Genomic DNA, 23,332 nt, shown 5'->3' on the forward strand with positions numbered 1-23,332 from the left:
GGGACTTGCGAGCCAGAGACCAGTGGACGGACATGATAAAAGAAGGAAAAATAAAGGATAAAAAGGTACATGGACGGGTCCAGGGATTATGATAACGGGTAAACACGTCCGCGCAGACACGCTATGAGAGGACGTAATAAATACGGGAAAAGATGAAGCGGTACTATAAAGAAACAAAGAAGGAAAGAAACTAATCAGGAATTGTAAGAAAAAAAGAAGCTAAAATAATGAGAACAGAAAAAAAAAAAAAAAAACATGGAAACGGGAAATCACAAGCAGCAAATAAAAAAAAAAGCTAAAAGGGAAATGTAAGAAAGAACAGATTTAGAAAATAATGATTCAATGATTCTACCTGTTCAGTATTTCTTCCTGTTATAGTGAACGCTCCCATTTACTCATCTAGCGGGGACCCGCGCGAAGCGCGGGTATCCCGCTAGTCTTACTATAAATAGGGGAATGTTGTATCTGAGTCCATCAAAGGCTCCGTCAGTTTCGATCCAAATGTCGCCAAATTCATACAGGAATTCGAGGAATATACCGGGACGGTAATGCGAAAATTTGGTTGGAAACGGTCAAGAATTGGCTGCAAAAACAGTCAAAATATAGGTAAAAACGGGGTTTTTGTTATGAAAATCTGTTGCCAGCCTACGCGTCACTGCAGCTGGCCGGCAGCGCGTCGGCGCCGCGTGCGTAATGCGCACTACGCCAATGCGCGAGTAAACGGCGCAGAGCCACACGACTTGCGAGCCAGAGACCAGTGGACATGACAATACGGAATGAAGGAAAAATAAAGGACAAAAAGGTACATGGACGGGTCACGGGATTATGATAACGAAACAAAGACGGAAAGAAACTAATCAGGAAATGTAACAAAAAAAGAAGCTAAAATAATGAGAATAGAATTAAATAAATAACATGGAAACGGGAAATCACAAGCAGCAAATAAAAAAAAATGGAAATGTAAGAAAGAACAGATTTAGAAAATAATGAGAACGGGGTTAAATAAATAACACGGAAACGGAAAATCACAAGCTGAGCAGAAGAAACTAAAAAAGAAAATGTAAGAAGAGACAGATTTTATTTAGATAAATAAAATGTCCCTTTTCAATGATTCTACCTGTTCAGTAATTCTTCCTGTTATAGTGAACGCTCCCATTTACTCATCTAGCAGGGACCCGCGCGAAGCGCGGGTGTCCCGCTAGTCTAAGTAAACTTGGTAATTTAATGATAGGTCTATGTGTATACATTTATACATTTTATACATTTATACATTTATACATTTATTCATTTATACATTTATACATTTATACATTTATACATTTTATGTATATTATACACTCCCCCCCAACAGACCTAAAATTACAAATCATTAGATTTCCAAGTTTACTTCGAGGACTGTTAAATCAAAAAGCGGGGGGGGGGGGGGAATTGAAAAGAAGCGCAAGAAAGTTTGAAATCGAAGCGCGCAACGTGCGATTGTATATAATAGCAAAAGAAGTTTATAATTATACTGTACAAGCTTAGATGGTGTTTTCACTGAGCACAAAATTTTACTATAATCTTATAGCAAGATTCACCGAAATCTGTCTGTCTGTAGCTGTCTGTCTGTCTGTCTCTGTCCGCATCTTTGCTCGGAGACTAGGCGGGTCGCACATTCCTCAAATTTGGTTGGAGGGTGCAGCTTGATATGAGGAAGAACCAGTTTATATTTTTAAGGTTAAAGGTCAACGACCGGGTCAAGTCTAATTGAAGTATAATTGCTCCTATGGAGCTCAAACTTGTGGGTGTGTTCATCTTAGACTAACATGACTAACAAATAAAAGTTTCCACGGTGACCTTTTCGTCAGACCTACGGTTAAGAGGTCATAGGTCAAAAAAGGTAGAAATTTCAAATTGCTCATATAATTGAGCTCAAACTTTGTGGGTGGGTGTAACTTTGGCCAAGAAAGCTTAGGTTTGCGTCTGTTAGGTCATCCGTGGTCAAAGGTCAGGTCAAATTTCAAATTGATTGCGAAAGTCAGGTCAAATTGCAAAATGCTGCAATTGAGCTCAGCTGTGAGGAAAGTGATCCCAGCCAAAGGACAAACCCTGATTTTGAGATCTGCAAAAGCCACTATAACCATGATAGCCGAAAACCGCGAAATACGGGTAACCGCCTAGTATACCATAATTGGTATACACCGAGGGCACGGTGGCTCAGTGGATACGGCCTTGGACTCATAATCTGAGAGCTTGCTCGACGTGCGTGGGTTCGAGTCCCCGTCCCGCCACCGTGTTCGCTTGCCTCACCCCACCCAGGTGCAATGGGAAGCTGTTAGGGGTACTAAACGTGGTTCCGATTATTCTAATGACGGCGGAATAAATGTAAAGCGCTTTGAGGCTGTTTACGGCATAAAGCGCTATATAAATATCTACATTTTTTTTTTACAATAATTTGGAATTACTGATTCCAGAAAAAATGTAGGCCTAGTACTCATTTTATTTGATTCAAAAATATTATCATGTTTTGCCAAATGAAACATAGGCTATGATAATCATTATACACTAGGCCACGATAATTAACAAACACAACCCGGAAAAACAATAGGCCTAACAATCAAATTTTAATATTTTTGCATTTGGAGGGGAAATGGACCAAAAACGTGACATTTTGCACGTGTTGCTGTCACAAAACTCACCAAAGACGTGATACAAGTCCAAGCATTCAAAATTGTTATAATAGGGTATAGGCAAAGAGCTTGCTAGTAATTTTAATAGGCCTATTTGATTTTGATTTTGATAAATTCTCTGGAAAAGAAAAGAAAAGAAATGGGTTGGACCAAAATTGGAATAATACAATTAGAAGAAGAAGAAATCATATCTTGAAATCAGTATTTGGACTTGATTGTCACAGCCTAAAAAATTTTGTCAAAAATTGGTCGATCCTTCATGTAATTATTTCGTGTAGGGGCCTAATCTAATCCTAACTCTAACCCTAATCCTAACCCTAACCCTAAGCCTAATCCTAATCATAACCCTAATCCTAACCCTAACCCTAATCCTAACCCTAATCCTAACCCTAAACTAACCCTAACTCTAACTCTAACCCTAACCCTAATTTCGTGTAAAATTACATGAAGGAATAACCCAAAAATTGGCCAAATATTAAAATGTGTCTTTTACCCGGTCTTTTATTGCCAGTTAGTTCTTTCAAAAGATTAGAATATAGCTATGTTTCATTTATCCAAACAAATTAGCTCTTGTGGATGTAGGCCCCTATCAAATTTGATAGGGTAAGACACATTGTAAAAACCTCTTCTAAGGGTGTTTGCGGCCATCTTCAATTTGACCACTTAAGGGCCTAGGCCTACCTCGATCTGAAAAATGGAAACATAGGCCTAGAAATAGTAATTTCTTCTAGTAATAGTTGCCCTCAAAAGAGAATACTCCCAGTATAGGCCTACCTAAAGTAACATGCACGCGAAAATTTGCAATTGGGGCCATAGGCCTTACTTTATGCCCTATAATTCCTGACTGCCCCCCCCTTTCAAATTCGTTCCGCCGCCCCTGGCTTGCACAAAACTTTTGGGGGCCATCCTCTCCTTTTTAGAGGTACAAAACTTTTTTACAGCCCCCTTCATGTAGGCCTATTTCCGAACACTCCCTAAATAAGCCATTGATAACAACAGCGTCATCGATCACATCATCAATTTTATCCATTCATTGGGAAATGGCTTATCGATTATAACGGTACCTGATTGATGGGATCAAAAAGTTTTGTTTTGGTGACCTTAGACGACCTCAACTTATGCAAAGTAGTTTGAGGACACGGTCGTCTTACCGAACGAAGCAGTAATGGAATGTGAAATAGTGATCCGCATTTACTTATAAAATGCTTATAAAACGATCAAAATAACGAAAAAGCATAATAAATATTTTGATTGTTATTGATAACATACGTTGATTAAAAATACCAGCTTACGAAAAGCATTTGAATGTTTTATTTTTTGTATGTTGATGGCACTACTTTATTTCGAGAGAATACAACTTGAGGGCGTTGAGTTAGCAGGCCAGTGTATTCGCTCATTCATAGCATATCATACTGTATTTGACCTCTCTGTGGTTTGTCGTGTTTTTCTTTGATTTTATACGAATATCTCGTTCTTAGGCAAGAACAGTGTGTATGTGGACTGTCGTCCGTGGAATTGGAAGTCTAAGTGATCTTTAAGAGGACTTGAGAAAGTGTAGAAATCTGTCGGAAGATTTTGTTTGTTGGTGCACTGTGCCAGTGAAATTCCAGGTAAGGACAACTTCCACCAAAATACCCATTCAATAACACACTCACACTGTGTGCGTGTGTGTTGATCAATTGCTCTCGCTCTATTGCGTGCTATGCCATGTTTCCCTGATATGAATGTTAGTTGCTCATATCATACTATAATGCTGTTCATTTGCTAAGAAATCACAAACATGATCAGACTAAATTAAGATTTTCTTCCCTGTGTCGTGGGCCTAGTAATTAATAGTGCTATCCCAAGACAAGCCTTAGTTCCATGCATGTACCAACCAACCAAGGCCATACACATTGGTTTGTGCTTAGCAAAGCAAATGATTTCCCTATTGTAAAAACACTGAGTTCATCGTTCGGCCTTGGAGTAGGGTAAAGCACTTTCTCTTGTGGTAACTCACACACTGAGAGACTACAGTCTCAGTGTCTCTGAGTTTGCCTATTGCTCAGTAACCGCAGAAACGGAATGTGCGAAATACAGTATTGTGACAAAAACAGAAGAAAGGAATTAGTTTAGCAATGAATGATATTGCATTAATTTTTGAAGCAAAATTTTTGGGGAAAACAAAAACAAAAAACAGATGTTTTTTAATTTAAAAATAATATGCTACTACTTTACCGTAGGCCTCTACCTCTTTTCTTATAATTACAAAATTATTTTTCTAACATAAGAAAAATCTGTAATTTAAGGTAAAGATTTCCATTTTATATTTATATAATATTACCATAACTTGATTGCTAATAGCCTCATCCCCAGAACCCCAGATTTTATTGGAAGTGGTATAAATTTTGGTATCCGAAGAAGGATGCTGGTACTATTTTTTTCATTTACCCTGTGAATGTGTGAAATTGTAGGGCTGAAATATATTTAGTTGAATGTCACAAATGAAATGGTGCACCTTTTTGGTCGACCAATAATTAATACACAGTATTCCTATTGGTCTAGAAAATCGCATTTATATATTTATTCAAAACAAATTGAAATTACGGACGTGAAATTTCACAGATGGGAATTGGTGGTCATTCAATCAAGCTGAAAACTTTATAATGGTAAATCGGACCATAGAATAATAAATAAAATATATCCCATTTCTGACACAATGTTTAATATGTTCTAATATCCCACTTCTGACACCAATTATGTTCTGGTCTAATAATATCCTACTTCTGACACCAAATATGTTCTAGTATTTTTTTTACTAGTAATATCCCACTCCTGACACCAATTAAAACCTTTTCTGATCAAATATCCTACTTTTGACACCATATAATTATGTATGCTGGATTGCTGGGTCTAATATCCCACTTCTAACACCATATATTTGGGTGAATCTGGTCTAATATTCCACATATGACATGAGTGATATCAAGTGCATTCTGGTCATATCCTACATGTACTTCTGACACAATATTAATAAGTTGTAATATCCCAGTTCTGACACCAAGTATCTGGTTGGTTCTGGTCTAAGTAATATCTTACTTCTGACACCGAATACATTCTATACGATCAGATCTAGTAATATCCCACTTCTGACACCATTATTATACATGTATGCGGGTCTAATACAGGGACTGCCTTATGAGAAGAGCAAGAGCAATCAGTCTCTACTTTTCTCCATAGGAGATTTTAGCTCTCCTTAGTTGACCATTCTCTCCTTACATTCTATTGTAAATGCTCCAACAGCTCTCCTTGAAGGCTCCAGAAGAGCTATTTAATGCTCTCCTGCAAATTCTAAAAGACAGTCCCTGCTTATATCCCACTTCTAACACCATATTTTCTGGTGAATCTGGTCTAATATTCCAAATGAGGGATGAGGCAAACCTTGTAGTATATCGGACACAAGTGAACTTGTAGGCCTAGACCTGTCAGTGGCATAGCCAAGGGGGGGGGGGCAGCTCCGCCCTGTGAAAAGTCTTGCCCCCTCTTGCCCCCCCTGTGGGATGGTGACCGCCCGACATTTAAGACTTTTTGTGTTTCTGACAAAATTTACATTATATTTTGGCATTTTAACCTAAAAAGTGCCAATATTTGCGTGCTTCGCGCGAATTTATTCACTTTCTGTACCATATTTCACCAGTTTAGCTTCAATATGGCAAAATTGCTCGCGCGCTTCGCATGCAATTGTAACATTAACTTATTTTGTCGCCAAAAGGTGCCCCCTTAAAATTTGTCTTGCCCCCCCGTCTGAAAAAGTGCTGGCTACGCCACTGAGACCCGTGGGGAGTTCATTACATATTGTGTTATATCACCAGTGCATTTAACATTGCCTCTGTGCATACAGTACATGTATGTAAAATTGTCTCTGTGTATATTTCAGCCTAATTATAGGAATCAAAAGCTAGCTGCGTTTGATTGGACGCACAACTGTAAAACTTGGTCGGAAATGGGCATCTCACAAAATTACGTTTTGTGTGTCCTTACATGAGGTGAGGTTTCCCCGTATTACATTATTACATAATGTGTCGGGGAAACAGGCAACACAATTTTACAGGGTTTTTGATATCAAGTAACGCATCGCAGTTTCATGCAAATATTTGACTATTTCCTTCTATTTTCCTGATGAAATTTTAAAGATTTATAATGTAATTTATATTATTGTCGATAACAAATTACATGAATGCAAACACTTTACTATAGAATAGACATTTGTATTTTTGCTGTCATGTTTTGAGCTTTACGCTTAAAAGGGCATCGCATGTCACGGTGGCAGTTGCGCTGTCATAAGAATTTCCATGAAGTGTCTTGACCGGGAAATCGAGTTGCATGATGGGTGTGGTTAAAGGTCAATGATGCTAAGTTGCTAACTCATTTACTGATTGGTCGAGGTTATTAATTAAACTATTACCGTATTCGTCCGAGTATAGTTTGGAGTGTCCTTGGACCTAGACCTAGATGCTAGGATCATTCATGGTTGACCTAAAAAAAAAATTTTAAATTCGAGTATAATCCCACCCCCCAATTGTGAAAAATTTTCACATAAAAACGGGTGGGACTATACTCGGACCAATACGGTAATTTAAAATGCATGTTGCAGGTTTAGAAAATACCAAAAATATGTTGTTTCATGGCAAGTATATTAAATAAGCTTAGCGTATTAACATGGGCATGTTGGTGGGCAATGGAATGTGGGACTTAAATCTGTTAATTTCACATTCCTTCAACACATTTAGGGTGACTTCGTCATTGCATCACCTGGTCTTTTGGAATTTGCAGGAGAGCATTGAATAGCTAGCTCTTCTGGCACCTTCAAGGAGAGCTGTCTGGAGCATTTACAATAGAATGAAAGGAGAGAATGGTCAACTAAGGAGAGCTATAAATCACTCTCCTATAGAGTGTATGCAATAAACCAACCGGAACGGTATAACAATTGAAATGGCAGCCATGCAGGAGGACAGTTCTAAGATAACGATGACAGAGAGGGACAGGTCTCTATGATTCCATAACCATTCATAGTACCTATCACATTTTATTGTACCGTACTACTATTGAATTTTCCTGTGATACCTTATGGAGAACAACATTTTATTTAAATGAGGATGACTCTGTTATGATATGAGTGACGTCGTATTGCATACCCTCTATATCACATTTAAGGAGAGCAGTAGAGAGTGATTACTCCCGCTCTCCTCAAAAGGCAGTCCCTGATTTTGTAAGATTTTATAAGTCAATATGGTATGTTTTGGAAAGAAAACTTTGAATTTATATCAAATTAAAAAGTGTACATTTTATAAAACATACATTGTACATGTACTTCCATCAAAAATGCATGAAAATGTCATCTCCCCAGACACTTCAGGAAACAATTTAGGTGAAAATATTTGTGCAATTCCATGCCAAACTTGGCATGATGAATCAAAATGCAAAGGTCATGTGGTAAAGATTTCAGGTTTACAGTGAATTGAACTGAGACTAGAGGAGATACCCAAATCATGTGAAACTAAAATAGAATCATTAATCATTGAATTTCCTTTGTTTCCATTGATTAGAAGATCAGCATGTCATTGGATTGGAAAGGCGCAAAGCGTGGCCCAATCGGGCAAATACCACAATTGCATCCTTTCGATGTATTATTTGATATCCGGGCCTACATGTATGAGGCTCGTATGTTGGCTTTTACTGGTATCTTTAATGCATTGTACTTGAGCTATAATCAACTACTTGCAATTAGTTTTAAATCTCCATGGTGGCTATAGTTATAGTGTTTCTACTTGGCAACTTGGTTTTCATATGCGATATTATGTTGTACGTACAAATATACTAGCAGTACAGATCCTGGAAATTATATATTGTATTGTTTCTTTCCATATTTCACATTCATAATACGGTACTGGTTACTTGTCATGTCATCTTTTCATTTAGAAAGCCCAGATGATAACGATACAACCACTGACATAGTGACATGTCAAAAATGTAAACAAAAATGGCCGATATCAGAGAGGTCAACTAGGTTGCGCACACACACTGAGTTTGTTCAAATTTACCATCCGGGGAGAGATAGCCATCCATGAGCCAGCCTTTTGCGATATCATACAGCAGTTACATACACCAGTAGCGAGCATGCGGTGTTGTAGTCTGGAATCATACTGAAAAGCAAATAACATATTTTCACATAGAGTTAGATTTAACCTGACCTTCAATTAGGAATTCAAACAAACTCATGTGTCAGGACAGAGTTCTTTGACCCATTATGATTGTACAGTCATAGAATGACCTTTTGTTGACTTGGGTACAAAAACTCATACTCCACAACTTGAGGTCAATTTTTGAGCTATGATTAGTGAATGGAGGTTAATGAGCTATGACACTGACTATGAGGCTATTTTGGCTTGTTGAGTGTGTGCTGAGAATCTCTCTGAATGCAAACAGTGAACGATAAGGGTGTAGTACATGAAAGTATTTACATTTATGTTTAAAAATAATAAGAAAGTGCTGATAATATTGCACCCACATTGTATTATTTTATTGTATTGAAATTGATCATTAGGCCTAAATCAAAGTTTCATTTATCGGTACGTACTGGGTTTGTTCCATTAAAGCAGAACCAGGGCAGCTAGGGCACCCAATGCAAGCTTTTTTGGTAGGTGCATGCTTATTTGTTGCCAATTGTTTACAATTAGGCCTACGTATACCCTGTAGTACACCATCTGGGTTATCCGTTAGGGTGCCACCAAGTGATAGGGATCATGTATATCCTGTTTTAAAATGTCCGTTCATACCACGCTGCAATTGCTTTGTGGTGCGGTGCGAGTTGCGTGGAGTTGTGGCCAAAAGTAATTGATATCAGCAATGCACCGCAAACCAATTGCAGGGTAGCAGGGCCTAGATTTCGACGAGAATCATAGAATCGATTCTCGTACTGATTCTTGTAAGATTTGGTTGCGAGAATCCGCTTCTCAATTGTATCATACAGTAAGTGCAATGACTGATGAATTTTGATTCTCGCAAACCAAGACGAAATCTAGGCCCTGGGTAGGGGCAGGGAAGGGGGAAGTTTTAAAGACAACTTTCAATGGTGGTGGTGGTGGGGGGGGGATTTGATGTAAATGGGCAAAAAGTGTACAAATTAAAAATATATCATATTAGTCAGCGTCCCATGGAGGATGTCCAGTATGACAATAAAGAAGACTGGTAGCTTGGATGCATAATTGAAGGAATTGGAATACTTAATTTGAGTTTGAGTTTTGGTGACCACACAATTTTTGAAGTGTTTTAAATAATTTTTATGTGCATACTGAATTTAATTTTGATTTTTAAAACCAGTATTTTATCAAAGAAATTAAATGTATCGTGTGTATACCAATACCAGTTGAGGTGATTGCTAAACCAATATTAGTTCAGTGGCATAAATAATGATGTACTTTCCCAAGATATGACGATTTAGTGTGACACTGACGATGAGTCTGTTTCAATTGGATTAGAAGCTTGCACTGAGGATTAGAGATGAGCTGCAGGGACTTTAGGGTAAAATACGAGTGCACTTGTACTTTCTAATACTATATATTATTGGTACCGTATTATATAAGATATGGATATCAATTTGTTTGATGATATAAAAATGTAGTTACACATAGTATTCAGCAGATTTTAGTGTTTTTGCTCCCTTCATATTCAATGATCGTGACTATAAATTGATGTATCGTATAAAATCCCTTTAAAAGGGATGTGCACGAAGGCAGTTACTATTAGACATGGAAATTGTGGCTTGCAGTGTAAGAGAAGGGGAGATAGTACTAAAATGCTGCAGTATGATAGATGGCGAGAAGTTATGGAATTTTGACATTTTGGAGATGACAGCAATGGCCCTTTTCAATCTTCAAATTGAGAAATATGAAAAATTAAGTTTTAGACCAAATTTGTTATCAATATCATGTCATATCATGAACTAGGATCTATGCCTAGTTATATCTCAATTTTGGCTTTTAGTTTTTCACGCTTTGCTAATTTTGAACAGTTTCCCTTAGTTTTTAAAATTCACAAAGTTTTCCTTTCATTCTTTCATACATGAAAAGAATATATTTGCTTGTTGTTATTTTTGCGGTACCGGGGTTCTAGCAGCATATAACGTGAAAAGCGCGAAAATGAATGTAGGGTGAAAATGTTCATAGGAGCAGCGTTCGAAATTTTGGTTGTCCGGTTGCCCGGGACAACTAAAAAAGTTGCAGGACAACCAAAAATAATGATTCGGTTGTCCGCCGGACGACCATAAATCTAGCCAAAAGTCACATTTGTAGGCCTACGGACAACCAAAAACTTAGACGGACAACCAGAAATTGTAATCTGGTTGTCCGTGGGACAACCATTTATTTTTCCTAAATTCGAACACTGCATACTAGTGCATAGGAGCTGAGAAAATTGCATCATTTTTGAATAACTGCCATTTTACACAGTAAAGTATAGTGTGGAGTCTGTGGACGTATAAAAGGCATGTTGGTAGCAATATAGGATATAGCGAAACACAATGTTTGTTGTGCCTTCTTCTATGGAAACACGCTATAAGGTTGAGTGGGTATGATCAGTTTCCTTATTACTACATGTGGGCTGTTCACTGCCATTGCCAGGATTTCCAGGTCCATTAATTGAAAATAAGTACCAAAAGTTGTTGCACAATTGCATGTTCTATTGATCTGCTTGATGATAGTTTGTAGTCACAAACCGGAACAAAACGTTGGGTTGCTGCACTGCGAAAAGTGCTACTTTAGTTGGTTGCTATTGTACATGTACTGTACAAGGTATCTGAAATAATCAAGTCAAATTTGATATTATTATTTCTTTCATCATAGTCATACATGTACCAGGGACTGTCTTTTGAGAAGAGTGAGAGCAATCACTCTCTACTGTTCTTCTTAAATCTGATAGGAGATTGATTTACAGCTCTCCTTAGTTGACCATTCTCTCCTTACATTGTACTGTCAATGCTCTAAACAGCTTCCCTTGAAAGCGCCAGAAGAGCTATTTATTTCTCTCCTGCAAATTCCAAAAGACAGTCCCTGATGTTACTGTTTTTAGAGAGTTGTTTTAATTTTCTGTGACTTGACATGTTTTTTTATTATAAAAGGTCTATCTTTCTCCTTCCATAACTTCCAAAAAGATCTTCTTTTAATCTTTTTCCCCATACCCAGAGAATATGCCAGTTTATATACCCCTTTGTACTTGTCAATGACCAGTGGCTTTGGAAGATAGTTTTTAATATAAGGGAGAGGGACTGACAAAACCAAATTTTGTTGATGATGACCTGTTCTGGGGGGTCCCCCAAAGTCAGAAAATATGGCCCAAAATTGGTCAAAAACTGCAATATTTTTTGGTAACTGATGACAGTGTTATTATCACTTGAATTTATTTGGGGGCTGAAGGATACTCAATCCCCAGCACACAGTGCTGGGATGCTACCCACTCCTCCCCAGTTCCGAAGCCTATAGTCATTAGTGACATTGTTATAAAATTTGCCTGTTTTGAAATGGAGGTGGTTCTGTTTCAAGAGAGTATACATAGTAGATAGCAGTCCAACTCTGTAAACTTAAAATCCACCCTGTATGGGATGGGTTGTGACTTTATCTCTTTCTGTCATGCAAGAACAAGAAACTTGGAGACTTTCCAGAGAGGTGTTTGCTGGATGGATATATGCAGCTCTGCAAACTGACATTTTTGACTTGTCTTATTCTTGGAAGGTATTTCCTTGCCCTCTGGGCATCCTTGATAGTTTATGTCACCAATGGACGGTTCAAGATCAGATATTTTGCAACTTTATATTATCTTAGGAGTCCTTGCTTTTGTGTCTAAAGTGTGTCATTCATGCTTTGCTTAATTTCTCTATCTCATAAAAGGGAGTGGTAAATACTGGCCTTATTAGTACTCAGCAATAATTCCCACCATAATCATTTCATTTGATCATCTATTTGGTCGTTACATAATTTGTCTGGATTTTTGTGTTTAATTATGGAAATAAGGAGAACAATTAACAAAAACTTGTTTTACGGATGGGGTTGGTCAGTCAGGATTTTTATTAATTTTGTATTTCTAGAAGAGACTAATGACCACAAAAAATCACTAAAAATTTTTGGAAAAAAATCTCTTGCAAAAAGTGTCAGTCAAAATCAATTTATTTCGGCAAAAAAACTGATGTTTTTACCTGCGTGCACGGTACAGCTAAGGAAAAAAACTTAAGGTGAAGGTGCGCTATCCAAAACTATTATAATTTTGCATTGCGCTGTCGCTGGCGGTGTTTATAAACATAATATTTAACAGTTACAAATTACAGACCCTCCATGTTTTGTTAGAATCAGGGGTGTCTGAAAATAGCTATAATGATAATTGCCTGACAAAAGCCGCTTGAATGAAAATCGAACTGACCTTTGACGACACAGCTATAGTATAAGATTACTAATCCTAAAACTGTGTCAAAGTTGATAGTATCTAATATAAGATATTGTCTATAGTGGAATTTCATCTGCAGATCTTCATGATCATCAGTGTAATGTTTCAAACAGTTCCAGAGTTTGTATTACAGTTGTGTTAACTGTTGTATTGCCATGTACCGCAGGGATAAATCTGATGTGAGTGACATTTACAGAGATTTCATGCTTTGCATTCCGACAAGTTCTGCTACGTGGATCCCTCTACTGCCGCCACTGTGTGTGCCTATAGTGTTAGTTGGCCCGTACTGCAACATGTTATTCGCGTGCTAACATAGGATGATTGGTAATAACATGGTTATAAATGTTACAAGGAGATGAAAGAGTCAGTGATAATGTTTACAATGTGTTAACAGTTTGTCACGCTGCAGTAGTTTGATTTTCATCTATAGTACTTTTGTATAACTCATATATCCAACAATGCAAATAAGTTGGATTATCAGGCATGAGAATTTTCCTGCTTTTTTTTTTTTGTGGTCCAAATTTCCGCACTTTCCACCTTTTTAGCCTCATTTCACCAAAAGCTTTTTCTGGCTTTTTCAAACTTTTCAGGTTTTTTCATGGATGATCATTCTCATGCCTGGATTATACTTTGCTTACTGATTGAATTGTGGGCTCTTGTTTGAATCTTTGTTATAAACCTGGACCCTGCACTCCATATGTCCACGCCTCCACGGATAGGCATGCGTGTGAGCGCGCACTTTGAAAACAACCCCTTTTGCATCTCATTTTGCAAAGGTTTCAGGTAAACGTCCCGCAAATTTTATGCCCTTCAACAATATCCTTGTTTTTTGCTAAAACGCGAACAACACGTGAAAAGAATGGGCTCGCACCGGGATTGTTATGGGAATCCAATAACGATTCAATCAGCGAATCGGAACCCCACTACCTTTTGTGGATCATCATCTTTTGTTTTCATTAACTTCCACTCTAACTAAAAAACGAAGATTTATTTATAGGCCTATATGTTCGCATTTAAACATTGGAAAAAAGTTGAATAATTTTGAATTTTTGAATTTTATCATCATTTGTTTACTACACTGAACAAACACACTTTAATTGGATATAAACATCATCTTGTGTCACCAGGATTAAACAAGCAAAATTTGACAAGTTAATTCTGTTTTTTGGAGGGCCAAAACAAAAAGGCAATAAAACTACAAAATTACGATTCCCAAAGGCATGTAATACACATGTTTTAGGAAAAATCTTCCAGAAATTGGTAAAACAATGTGCACTCCACTCCAGGTATTTGATTAAAATTACAGAAATCATTGCTTTCTGGGTTATGACCTCTGAATGAAGGAACCTCTGCAATAATGGAGGACTTTAATACCAGAAAATTGAGGAAAAACAATCAAAAGTTGTTCCAGCATTTTTATTGAAAGGACTCAAAATGAGTAATGGGGAAAATGTGTTTGTTTTTCCCACAAGTTTGCCATTCCGTTGACTTTTCGGTTACAGATGAATCAGATCGATTAACCTTAACCCTAAACTTCACCCTAACCGTAAGCCCTAATCCTAACCCTAAACAGTATATCTCTAATCCAAAACCTAACCATAACACTAATCCTAAAACCCTTTATACCCTAAATCTAACCCTATCCCTACCACTATAAACTGTAACCCTAATGCTTACCTAACCCTAACTTTATTCCTAGCTTGATAATCCTATCCGAAAATGCTCTAAACTCGTTTTGGACTAATGATCCTTTGGACTAACAGGCTTTTCCCGACTTCTCTGTGTCATGTTCCTGATGCTGTGATTTGTTAAAATGGAGAACTTTGGTTAGTCAGAATAATGAGAGGGGAACAGATGGAGATGACAGAAAAAATGAAATTGTTTCTATTCAATTCTTACTGGAGCAAGCAATTTCCTTTTGCTACATTTTAATAGAGCCGCCTGCCTGCATAGAACTGGCAGTGAGGTCAGTAATTCGGTTTTAGATCGTGGTGAGCATTCTATCGTATGACTGAATACAATAGCCACAGGGTCAAATCGGCCAGGAAAGAAATTCTATTCAGTGCTGTGAAAGACAGCGAGTAAAATGGTCACAACACCTTGGAGCGGAGCCATTCAGTCATAGAGACCTGGCATATGGGCTTGTAACATTGCACTAGCAGGCATGTTGTGTTGGTGTCGCAAGCTAGTTTGGAGTTACAAGCCAGGAAAATAATGAAATAAAATTTCAGTACTCAGCCAGCTGATGGTAAGAGTTCGGTTTTTAACCAAAATTGGCTTTCGCGTACTACGTTTTAAGATTGTGACAGTGTTAAGAGTCGCCGAGTACTTAATCTTGTTTGTCCGCTGGAAAATATATTATTAGATTGTTACCAAGAACAAGTGGAACATTTTTGGGAGTAGAAATAATTTTGTTATGCTTGATATAAGCGGGAGTAAAACGTGTGTGCTGTGCAAACGTGTGTGCTGTGCAGATGCCTCAGGAAGTTTACCACCAGTGGCCCAACTTGTGAAAACAGACAACTCTGTATTTTTTCTGCAACTTTGTAAGTTTGTAATCTTATTTTTTTTTAAATTCTTATACTTATATTTTATTTTAATGTATAATTTAATAGTTTCCTGTACATGAAGTGTACCGGTCATTTTACTCTTGTTTAAACAACAGAAAGCCGCTATGAATGGTAGTGAAGGATCGCATATTCTTAATGCAAATGATCTCAGGCACCCAGCAGGGGTGTAGAATTTCGGGCGCACACAAAGGCAGGACGTGTGTTCTGTATAGTGGAAGATATTTCTTTTTCCCTCCCTCTTTGCACCCTCTTTTATGCCAGGACATTGGCCCTGCCTGATTACAAGGGCAATAACCTAGCTTTTAAAATAAGGGTTAAGTATTTTACCCAATAGTCAATTATGAGCTGGATAAAGTTCCACACTTGGCTGTGGATCAGATTTTAGAACCAGTGTGTTTGAATTTGATCAAAACAAAGGTTAAGAACCAGCCTCAAAAAAGTACAATTTTAGTAAAATTCTGGTTACTGTATTTGAACTAATACCTGGGTGCTTAAGTTGGTCAGTTTTAGGGGGTGCTTATTGATATTATATTATGAAATGAAAGTTATGAATGGGAATTTACATTCAAAATAGGCCTAGATGTAGTATCTGAAGTCAAAATCATCATTACTAAACTGGAAGGATTAGAAGGGTTTTTTTATTCAGACATTTCATGGAATTAAGTTTATACATGTGCATTAAACAGGGGTGTGAAATCTCCTCTTTTAAGCTGGAGGCAAAATTTTAGCTGTTTCTTTCATTTTCAGCCCATTTTGAGCATATTTTAGTGCTTTTCCTCTTTTTTGAACAAAGTTCCTCTTTTTCAATAGAGGTCACTCACACCCCTGATTAAAAAGGGGTGCTTTAGACTGTTGTCATTCTAATTTCTGTAGGGGTGCTTATTGGGGAGAGACATTAATTACATTGAATGCAGTGTTTCAGATCCTGTGTTGTATAAAGAGTGAAAATAACATATCTAAAATCAGCGGTGTTTGATGTTGATGAATCTTGCTGACTATGCCCCAGAAATGAATAGGCCCCAATTGCCATACTGTCCTGGAAACCAGTCAGCCACATCACATCCACTGTAGCAATATGATATTAAATCATAGACTCTCTACTGTCTATGATTAAATGTGCGTCCCATCATAGCATAGCTTATTCAAACAATGAAGTGAACCATCAAAATCATCATGGTATTATATGATATTTGATGGAATTTGGTTGCTCAGGTACATTGAAAAGGGGGTGCTTAGTCTGATTACGCAGAACACTTGAACAATTCTGATGGGGCACTTATTAGGGGAGGGTGCTAATTGGGTCGATGAAACCAAGCATGTTAATACATGATTTTACTAGTAATATCCTGGCTATGAGATGCTAAAGGTAGGCGAAATGATTTTTGTGTTGCCCGGAGCCCTGGATGAATGGTCATCATACGGAATTGAAATTGCAGCTACATACTAAAACTATCATACTTGTGATTGTGCTTTCCATCATGCATCATACATTTGGTAAATTATTTCTTTAATTGTTGTCAGATCCAATTTTTGGAGTTAAAAAGTTGAAAGTTCTCTCTTGACTTTATAATTCATGATTATGCAATGATTACAGTTTGCAAGGACATAACCAAAAGCATCCAATTTGTGTGGAGTAGCAGATGTGTAGCCTTCAGAACTTAATTATGTTGGCATCATTATCTGATGAGGACAACAAGATGATGGTAATAAACTAGATCTGTCCATATGCGGCGGGGATTGGAGAGACCGTGACAATATTGATGGATTCGCTAATTTTCCCTGAAGATAGAAAATGAAGCACTAATTGGTTGTTATTCAAGGTTTGCGGAAATGACAACCAACATAGTGACCGTTGTAGGCCTACCTTTAAAAATGTTGGTTTTTGTTTGAAAAAAAAAAGGCTATTAAATACATCTGGAGATTTATTTTCTTTGCTTCATATGGCTTAGGCCTGGTATCGACTGTCGTACTATGTGTCGTATTATCGTTGATATGTCCTTAAATGCGACATGTCAAAATAAATTGTCCTTTTTTGACACTTAACGGCACACATCAAAAAGAAAAAGAATAAAATTTCCATGCTATTTTGTCCGAATAAGCTTACCGTATGATCATGTTTTCATCAGAAAATCAAAAATTAACTCCCAAAGTTGACCCGAACCCGGAAGTATGTTTACACCGGAAGTCGGCAATCGTAACTCATATCTGCGTGATTTAAGCTTGTCTATCAACTTTTTTCGAAGTGTTGAGTTAGAAACCATGTGTCGATAACAGGCCTAATATGGCTTCTGTATTTATAACTATTAAATTCTGCATACATTTTTGCACTTTAACCACTGACCAGCTTTTTCACAGTTTTTTACTTTTAATTACACAAATTTCAAATCCAGAAATGTAATTAGCTGGTATAAATGCAAAAATTGAGAAAAAAAACACTGGTAGTACATGTACCTTTAAAATGAGCAAAAATATGAAATTCCAGGATCTGTGGTTGAATTGAACATTCATTCATTCATTGAGGTGATTACCTGATTTACACAGCCTTCCCCCCTATATGTTTCATTTTATTTATTAGATGGTCTGAAGAAAAACATGGATCCGAACTGCTGGGTTAATTTAAATCAAAAATTTTGAAATAAGAAAACACCCCCAGCATAAACAGAAATTTCCATATTGAATGAATCTGTTGAATGTAACATGGCCCGTCAAATCATATGGTGTCTGTTGTTTTTCATGACTGAGACTGAGCCAAGTTTAGGCCGTGTTATAGCATCACAATTTTCCCGTTTCCTTCCAGTTTATTCATCACTTCCTTCCCTTTTCTCACTAGCTATAGCAGATTGGTTGCTGAGAGAGCGATAGAGTCTCAAGTGCATGGACTTTTGTGTCATATTTGGTTTTCTGTGTCTATAAACAGTTGTTCCAGAATTTGTCATATTTGAACAGAACAGGTCACATAGAAGGCTGCCTTTATGATGATCAGTTGTGATGTTACATTAATTCCTGATTTAGAGGGAAAACTTGCTGAATTTTCATGTTTGACAAGAGAAGATCGAGGAGATGAAAAGAGAGAAATTGTAAATAGAGGACAATTTCTTATTGTTTAACTACATTTATGCTGCGCCTTTTTCAACAGTTTCAAAGTGCAAAAAGCAAGAGTAAAATGATCAAAGTCAGAAAACACTGTCACAATATTATGGAGAAAGAGATGTTTTGAGCATGATTTTGAATGAATCAAGAGTAACAGTAAGGCAGCACTTCTTGAACAAACACAGGTAAGGTGTTCTACAAATGGAGCTGCCACTGGAAAGGCTCTGTCTCCCACGTCCCCTTCTTGGAAGAGGTACTACAAAGAAATTGCTATCAGCCTTGAAGCAATTCTTCATAATAGTGAGGAAATGAATCGGACTTTCGTTTCAATGGTTTACTGTTAACTTTTTCTCATTTGTAATGTATGTAGGCTAATGTGTGTGTTACAATATCTCCCTTGTAATATAGTAGTATTATTATATATTATTATTATATATACTGCGCCAATAAAGGATCCTTACAGTTGGAAAAATAATCACAATTTCAAAACTGAACAATATTTGGGTAAATTTGTTTTTTGAATAGATGCACTATCTCATCCTGCACATTATGACACCACATTGAATCCAATGTGACCTCTAGAAGTAAAGTTACAAGCAATTGAATAGACGAGGGTCCAATTTTAAAAGTGACAAACTGGCCTATACAAGGCGTAAAAAGATTCCAACAAGCGAAACAAAGAGACAACACAGTTTCTTCAATGAAGCGTTATTTAAAGCAGTTTTTATTTCAGTTTTTACTTCTCTATATTTTTCATAACTTTCATTTTATTTGTCAGTTCTTTTGTTTCAGTTTTCTTTTTATTCCTTTTGTTTTTAAATTAAAGCCAAACGCATAAATTAGCCATTCACCACTCTCAAACCAGATGTCTAGTCTGTGGAGTTTTGAATAGGCCAGTTTGTCACTTTTAAAACTGGACCTTCGTCTAATCAAATGCTTGTAACTTTGCTTCTTGAAGTCACATTGGATTCAATGTGGTGTCATAATGTGCAGGATTAAATAGTGCATCTATTAAAAAAACAAATTTACCCAAATATTGTTCAGTTTTGAAATTGTGATTATTTTTCCAACTGTAAGGATACTTTATTGGCGCAGTATAGTATTATTACTATTTAGTATTATACTAGTATTATAGGGACTCAGTACACCGGTCGATCTTACCGTTCAGATGTTGATTAAGATACTTCTTGCATCGATCCCGAGATGCGTAAAAAACCAATAGTCATTTTGTCCCACATAAATGAATAAATAACAAAAACCCCGATCCCCGGTGGACTCACCCAAAAGGTGACGTCACACCATATGATCGTCCCTTATTCTCCTTGGTCTCCGACTGACACAGGCGTGCTTATCGATTGTTCATAGCACTGTGTATCAATTTCTCGACCGAGGCGAGATATACGGTTGTAGTTTCACACCTTAGGTAAAACCAAACCGGTATTGTTCGGCTGAGGATAGTTTTGACGGCATTTTCTGGCGAAAAAGTGACAAAAACGATCCAAAACTTAGCTACATATCGTGCCTCCGTTTGTATCACGGGACACACGAGCAATTCAAAATGGCCGCTCGTTGGCGCCATTCATTTTGTTTCCCACGTAAAACAACCATTGCAGCCTGTAAGTTACAATAGATGTTTGTACATACACATTGTATTTCATGTACGGTAGGTTATTGTTGCTATGTTAGGGTGATTACTCTATCGTTATGTCTTCATTACCGTCCAATAAAGACGAGTTAATCAGATATTCATACGGTGGGGATTGGTAGGGACCCGTCTGACATTTTAGTAATAAAGTTAGCCAGTCCTTACTTTACCACTAACGTTAGCGACCAGCCTCCGTGCTCAGGTTTGCTTACTGGGCTTGAGTCGCGTGTTGGGGGGGGTAGTGCCCCCCTCCCTTTCTCCTCGCCGCCTCGGCCCTGTCGGGCTTGCCCTTCCCTGGTGACGGAGCGGGACCCACACCCGCTCTGTTTCACCCACAGGGAGTGCTCACGATCTTCTAGATGTCTTTCTTTTGCTTAGGACTCTCCGAGTTCCAGCTTGACGATTGGGATAGGCTCCGTCATCGCCATAAGACGAAGAAGAATTCTACCAAGGGCACTGGTAAGGTCGTCACGGTGGATTCTGCTGTGACAGCCCCTATGGGTCATGGCAGGTCTGCTTAAGGGGCTCGGTCCCCGGACAAGCAGGCGGTTCCTTCGGGACTGCTAAGCGCGTCCAAAGGCTCAGCAGCCAGCGAAAGCACTGACTATACGTCGGAGCAAAGTAGCAGGCAGCAGAGCGGTAACCACCAGCGAAAACCCTAGCGGGTTTTGCAGCAGGAGGATACCAGTCGACACGGTAGATTCTGCTGTGACAGCCCCTATGGGTCATGGCAGGTCTGCTTAAGGGGCTCCGGTCCCCGGACAAGCAGGCGGTTCCTTCGGGACTGCTAAGCGCGTCCAAAGGCTCAGCAGCCAGCGAAAGCACTGACTATACGTCGGAGCAAAGTAGCAGGCAGCAGAGCGGTAACCACCAGCGAAAACCCTAAGCGGGTTTTGTAGCAGGAGGATACCAGCCCTCAGCGAAAATCCTCACGGGTTTTTAGCAGGAGGACACCCGTCTGTTGCAGGCATGTCTCACGGGCTCAAACAGCCACAGTAGTAGCCAGCGACGGGCAGCATGCAAGGGTACCCGGGCTTGCCTGGGTTGAACCCTAGCATGCATGGGTTCAGCAGAGACGATACCGCTGCTAACGCTGTGGGTGTAGTCTTAGCAGAACCAACTGGGGTTGTCACACGGCAGCGTTCCATGGCGGGACCGCCGAGTGATACCCTGGGCCCTAGAATAGCTGCTGGCTGTCCACAGGGACTGGCTGGCGATTATTCAGGGGTTGGGCTCGCAGTCTCTCACGGGGCAGCGACCCAGGTGCATTCGGTGGCAGCTACAAAGACGAGCTACGGCTTGACTTCAGTGGTAGCCGCTATGCACCCGCCCATAGCTGCCGTGAGTGGTCCGCCACACACAGCGACCTTGGGCGAAGCTCTAGAGGGTACAGTGAGTAGCTTGAACAGCCTAGCTGATCAACAACCCACTTATGTCCTCGAGAGCCAGCGGAGCGTGGGTGATCCATTACCGTCAATGGGTCAATTACCCTCTCTTGATCGATCACTGTCAAATCAACAGGGCATAGCTCCATTGATTGACGCTGCCTATTCAGGTGGCGAGGTGATTGATCGGTGTTATTCACGCTCAGCTACCCGTGGTACTAGGCAAGCTCCCTCTAGCCAAGGGACAGCCGGTAAGCGGGTACCCATACACACGGCTTGATCTCCTTGCGGGGAACGCAGTGAGGCATGGGTACAGTGGTACACAGCCGGAGCCCTCACGGGCACCTACGCTAGTACAGCGCCGGTACCACGCCAGCACACAGCTTGATCCCCAAACAGGGAGCGCAGTGTGGCGAGGGTACAGCGGTCCACAGTTGGGAACCCTCACGGGTACCCACGCTGATACCGCACCGGTACCGCAGCACTCGCCTTTAGTCGCCACAGTCTCTGTGGCAACAAGGGGAGGCGGTGCTGGTACTGCAGTACCATGGGGTTACCCTGGTGGCGGATCCTTTCAGGGTCAGCTGCCGGCGGGTATGCCCGTGGTACCCGCCGCAGGGTGTTTCTTCCACGGCCTAGCACCGTGGCAAGTGTCGCCTAGCGATGGCCACGCAGTACCAACATCAGCTGTTGACCAGGCCAGCCGGCATGGGGCTAACCCAGATCTTGATCAGGGTAGGCCCGTGCTGCTAAGCGCTAGGGACGACGGCTGCGAGAGCATGCGGACCCAGTGGTGCCATGGCGGATACCTCAGGGTCTTGCGGGAGTACTCCCTCTTCTGCTGGCAGGTAGTCGGCGAGCCACACAGTGGTTATGCCTTCTTACCCGCTTTCAGATGCCCGTCCTCAGTTACCGTCATCATCGGAGCATGATACGGATACTGTGGGCGAGGGAAAGAGTCGGAAGCTGAGTACGGTAGTGACATCACTACAGTCTCCTTCCCCGCTGCCCGCGAGGGAGCAACAGCACTGATCTTCCTCCGGACACCCCTAAGGGGGAGCCCATGGAGGAGGACCAGGGATCCTTTCAGTAGGATGCTCAGCTGCTGCTTCCTCACAGGGGACGCCTGCACTCTCATTCCCGGCAAACCTCACGGGTAGATATCGTGGGGCTGTCGAGCTCAGTAGAGCTATGACGCGCGTGCTTGCACGCTTCCTCTGCGGGTAGCGCGGGAGGACCACGGGACCTACCTGAGGGGATCCGAGAGGGACCCAGATGTCGTCAAGCGTATCACGCTCAGACAACATCTGAGCTCTACCGCGAGGTGAGCCTATTAGCGGTGCTAACAGCTAGCCTCAACGAGAGCTCCATGGGCCTAGCCCATAGGGTGTCCACTCAGCGCCCGGGGAGGGGCCTGCCACTCCAATCGCTCAACGCGATGGAAAGGCAGGGTCCTTTTTCTCTTTGGATGCTTCTGCGCTATGGTGGAGGACCGTGCAAAGA

At 39.8% G+C, this 23,332-nt stretch overlaps 1 long non-coding RNA gene across 1 annotated transcript in view; it reads left to right on the top strand.

The window, feature by feature from the left end:
- The first annotated feature begins 4,062 nt into the window (after window positions 1–4,062).
- LOC140154816 (uncharacterized) overlaps window positions 4,063–23,332 on the top strand; it is a 107,323-nt gene continuing 88,053 nt past the window's right edge. The window contains exon 1 of the long non-coding RNA XR_011859315.1: window positions 4,063–4,279. This is a non-coding gene — a long non-coding RNA (uncharacterized lncRNA). The remainder of the gene's footprint in view (window positions 4,280–23,332) is intronic.

The sequence above is a fragment of the Amphiura filiformis genome, chromosome 6 (assembly GCF_039555335.1).
Source record: "Amphiura filiformis chromosome 6, Afil_fr2py, whole genome shotgun sequence".
Classification (NCBI taxonomy): Eukaryota; Metazoa; Echinodermata; class Ophiuroidea; order Amphilepidida; family Amphiuridae; genus Amphiura; species Amphiura filiformis.